This window comes from Phaethon lepturus, unplaced genomic scaffold (genome assembly GCF_000687285.1).
Source record: "Phaethon lepturus isolate BGI_N335 unplaced genomic scaffold, ASM68728v1 scaffold46037, whole genome shotgun sequence".
NCBI classification, from domain to species: domain Eukaryota; kingdom Metazoa; phylum Chordata; class Aves; order Phaethontiformes; family Phaethontidae; genus Phaethon; species Phaethon lepturus.
Window position 1 is genome coordinate 1 of NW_010550621.1, and position 5,294 is coordinate 5,294.

The following is a 5,294-nucleotide window of genomic DNA, read 5'->3' on the forward strand; positions in this document are numbered from 1 at the left end:
GCTAACCACCCAGGGGAGGTGTGATAGGTCATCACCACCTTATGAACAACAGGGTGGCTTGGAAGAATTTACAGAGGCAGACAATGCCACTCCAGCATGGTCTTCTGCAGGGAACAAACCTCTACGGAGCATTTTTAAGCCTCTGCAACTGCAGCTTAATCAAAGACCAAGCCACCTGGACTGTTTGAGCAGAAAAATAGTGTCTTTAATTGAAATAATCACAAAAACCCTGGGTAAAGTGAAGTGGTGTCAACCAATTTCCTGTGCTGCCCTGAGTGACACACAGGAGACCCTCGGTCACCGGCGCTCCATCCTGCAGAAGTGAATGAGCTCTTGTATGGGCAAACATTGACATATTTAATGCCTGACTTGGTACATCAGGTAAATAATACAATGGGGGGATTCAGAAAATGCAGAAAGGACAGGGAGTCCTGTTGCAAAGGCAGCAGACTCTCTGCTTTTAGTGCGCGGCGTGGAAAATCAAACAACCCCAGAGAAATCTGCAAACATTGCAAAGCCCTGTATTTCAAACTTCCATACTAAGCGAAGCTGGCAGATAGAGGTGATTCAGAGGCAACCAAGAGGTGAGCGTAGGTCAACACGACCTGCATATGATTTGCTAAAATATGAACTCAAAGCAGCATCATGTACAGCATGTCCCAAACCTCCACCAGCAGGAAAACGTTGTCTGAGGGCTGTAAATAACAGCTGGGATACAACAAATTTACGCTGAGGGGGAAGGAATGTCGGGACAAAGCTGTGAAACTCACTGCCGGTGTGTGATCTCAGCGAGAGCCGTGCCTGTCCCCCCAGCTCAGCGGCGCGTGCCACGACCGCTGAACAAGCCGTGCTCCTGAGGGACGTCCTTGCAAGCGCGGTTTCCACCTCCTCTGCTCGCCATCTGCAGCAGAGCTCCGTCAGGAATGGTCAGCGGAAGGAGAGGGCACGGCATGAGCTGTAGAGAGACCTCTGTTTTCCCCAAAACAACAAAAAAAAAGTGTGCGTGGAAAACACACTTCACTTTCCGGTGCATCCCCAAGTGCCTAAAATGGGGTCAAACGGATCCGGGCGCTTGCTGGGGGCAGGGGCAGCCGCGGTCTGCTCTGCAGGAGGGTTTCCTTCTCAGAAGGAAAAAGAAGAATGGTGCCAATTAATTAGTCCAAAGGGTTTCCAGGTTGCCCAGCCCCACTGATCGAGGTGGCTGGATCACAGTGCACGCGTGCCACAAGAATTTCACATTTGTTTCACCCTGTTTCGCAAGGTTTAAAGAGACAAAAATTCCAGAGTATCGTTCTGAAAAGGTTGAAAAGACCTTGGGTTTTGATCTCATCAACGTATTCTGTATTCTGTAGGTTGAAGTAGTTGAATTCTGATCAGGCCAAACGCGTCCATTCACCTTTAACCAGTCTGTTGTAACATCTGTGTGTTACAGACGAGAGCTCGGGGCTGCACCACAATGTCGTCCCTGCTAATTAAGCTAATTAGCTAATTAATCACAACCACCCATCTCCAGCCTTTCTTACTGCCTCCCGGTGTCTGCGCTGGCGGGGAGGCTGTGCTCGGTGAGATGGGTTAACACCATCTCTCAAAAAGCAGAGCAGCTGTCGGATTCACATCATGATTTTAAGAAGATATCGCAATGGGCATCTCAGTAACAGCGGCGAGGAAATGGGAGCAGAGCTGTGAGAAGAGACAGTAACAACGTTGTGTTGCTAATCTGCAATGATTTCTTCAAAATAAATCACTGTGACATCATCAAACCAGTGGAAATTCAATCTGGCAATTGAGAAAACGTTATCAGATGACTCTGCTTTCAAAAGGGAGACTTGATAATTGACATATGAGTAACTCTGATATTGAGTGAACTCAGACTCTCATTGCTGCTCCTGTATGTATAATTTTTTATTTGTTTCGAAGACCGGTTGTAGGTTTCTCAAAGAGATGGGGTGGAAGCAGAGCCAAAGGAGAAATAGCAGTGTAACCAGAGATGTAATCCAAAGCATTGCAGGGAAAATTTCCATTGGAATTTACGTTCACAAATATCCCCGTTTCTTTGAGGAGAGATTTTGTGATGAATGACTCTTTGGACAGGCTGGTTTATAGACCTGCAGAGCTGCCTGGTGGTCCTGCTGGCAGCCCTGGGAACACAGAGGTGTTTCCTCAGCCTGCACACAAGCACAAGTCCTTGCAGGAGAAGGGGAAGGGGGGATTTGGGGAAGACTGATGGAAGAGGTGCCTGTTTCAGGGCACTGAGGTGCTTGTCCTATGGTGTCCAGCATCACCACAGAGATCAGAAGATGAGACACCACAAGGACTGTAGGGCCAGCCACAGGGTACCATACTCAGGTCCCACAGGTTGGCCTTTATGCCTAGAGAGGCCATCTTCACTGCCCTCAGGTTTTTAAGGGTATTTAACAAAGTCAGAGCCTGAGAAGACAATGCAGATATCTCTGGATAAAGTAATTGCTCCTACTTTCCCCATTAAAAAGGTTAAGAAGAATGAGGTATTTCTCTGAGGTCATTAGTTTGATTAATTCCCTGAAGAGCACTGCAATAAGACATGCAGCCAACCTAACCTCATTGAGGAAGAAGACATGGGGATTGTAGTGGGAAATTTCCATGGAATTAGACCCAATCAGGCTTGGCGTGACTGGCAGTATCAGAAAAGGTAAGACTGGATCTGTGAGGACTTGCACAAAATGCAAAATATATCTGGGTGCAGGGAAGCTTCACTTCACCTTTGCAATACAGAGGATGTAGAGTTTCTAGTGAGTCTAAGGAGATTAGAGCACAGAGGCTGGACAGAAATGTCACTGAGGCCCATCAGGATGGATGTCTGATGATCAAAGATGCTGCTGTTGCTGGGCAATAGTTTCTAGACGCCGTAGCCCAGAGTCAGTAATGCAGTACCCTGCAAGAGAAGCAGAGATTAATACCTAACCAAGTGCCATAAGGACCATGATGCCACAATTTGATGCTGTCCGTTCTGTGCTAATCCTACAAATCATAGACAATTTGGTCAAAAGGGACTTGAGGAGGTCATCTGGTCCATCCCTCACACTGAAGTGGGTTCACAGGTTTCTAAACAAGGCTGGATAAACTCCCCCTCTCTGCAAGAAGACACAATGGTAGGGCCAAGAGCCACAAGACTCAACACGTTTAACCAAGGTGCCAAGAGGAGATGGAGGACATGGAGGAGCCCTCCCATGGTGACAGTGGGCAGTAGTTCCCATGCATGGGCTGGCTGGGTCCCTGCATTATCCAGCAAGGTCAGCTTCAGCAGCCACAACGCCTCATTTCTCCCACAGCTGGAGACTAGGATAATTCTGAAAATCCTAAACCCACCTTGCATAGCCCACCACCTGACTGACAAACTTGAGCTTCTTGAAGGACACTTGTGGGTCAAAAGCTGAGGGTTTATTCATGTATGACCTACAGAGCATCTTGACACCTCCAGTGGGTCATACCTACCAGATGAAATTTAAGATGAAGGGTTCATTAGCTAGAACGTGGCTTCGGGGGTGGGATTTAGTTTGAAGTTTCCTTGTCTGAACCTAAAGAGCTTCTCAGGTCACCTTAGGGAGGGGCTCCACAGACTACATTGACTCACCACCTCTGACTGTCATGGGAGCTTAGACCCTGCACCCACATGTAGTCCCAAATTTGGCACACTGAATGCAGAACCGAATCTATGGAAATTCAGAAGCTGGATTTTTGCAGTTATTCCTCAGCCCTTGGAAAAGCCATATGCCCTTTTATGGTGTCCCAGTTTGTGTACTTAAAACGTCCAATTCATTTTGGCCTCAACCATGATCTGCTTCATTCTCAAGGTTCAGATTAATGTATGAAATTTGTTTACATGGAGCTAAAAGCTGCTCTGTCTGGTGATGTGCAAACATATGGATATGGAGGCATAAACAGAGGATTTTGTGGTCTTAAACTAGGTCAGAACATTAGTCCACGTCCAGTTCCAAAGATAAAACAAACTTTCCCAATGATCATGTAACCCTTCTCAGGATCACCCCAGCTGATTTACTACGAAGTTCCCTGGAACTTAACAGGACCTCATAATGGTGAAATCCCAAGATGCATAAGCAGAGGAATTAAACGGTTGCTACTAAAAATAATAAAAAGAAAAATCCCCCAAATATCTCAGTAGTATGTAGCAGAATATCCCAGATCTGACCCAGTTTCAGAGCTCGTCTATAAACTCCTTTAATTGCATAGTTAGGGCCCGTTTTTTATGTCTTGCAGAACAGATGAGGTTTTACCAGCAAGAAAACAACACTGCTGCAGAGACCCTTCCCCTTCCTTGGAAGAACACCCACCCCTGCGAAATCTGTTAATACAAAACCAGCTGAATCCGCTGCAAGGGCTGTGCACAGTTAGCTATTTCAGTAGGAAAGCTGCACACCCGACTGAAACACGGGACTGGTACAAAGCACAAACGTCGACCGGAACGAAAAACAAGTGAGGCGGTGTCTGGACATCATTTATTTCCGCATCCCTTTGTAGCATCATCAGAGCTACTGTACTTACCAGGCTGTGAAGGAGCTGGGGTGAAGCAGGAGTAGACAATTTGCACGGTTTGCTGGCCAAAGGGAGTTTTGTGATGGCAAATGTAGTATGTAGGCACAGGGCTGAGCAAACGCAGATAAGAGAAAGGGATCGACAGGTGGAAAGCACTTGTAGAAAAATTGGTATGTACATTATTGCTTTTGGCGCCGTCGATGGAAAGTCAAACACAGAAAAGCAAACAGCGAACGTCAGGAAGACGTGTGGCCCGTCAATGATTAAACGAAGCCGGCAGATCACCGTGACTCGGAGACAGCTGGAGAACCGCCGGCTTTGGGGGCAGCTGCCCGCACGGCCAACGCAGGCGACAGGCAGCAACAGGCAGCAAGGTACCTGCCACATCACTCCGTAAAGGGGGTGAGATGATTTTAGGACAAATACAACTTGAAACTCCCACGAATTTCATTACTCACCGTCACACAGACCTCTCAGGACCGCAGCGCAGTAGCTGTGCTCTGCTCTTGAGCGAAAGGCCACCTCCGGGAGGGCTGGGACGGCCCAGTAGCGCCCGATGGACAAACTGTCATAGCACGTCTGTCCCCGGAAGGAGACGCATGGGCTGTTCGGGGCTGGGTGGCTCAGAGCCGCCGTGTCAGTCGGCACTGCTTGCCCGCAATGGGTGAAGTGCTCGCAGTTTAACCCAGCGGTGGGTCTTGCCAGAGAGGCAGTTGGTTCAAAACGCCGGATTTGTCAGCAGCTGACATGCATCGGCTGCATTA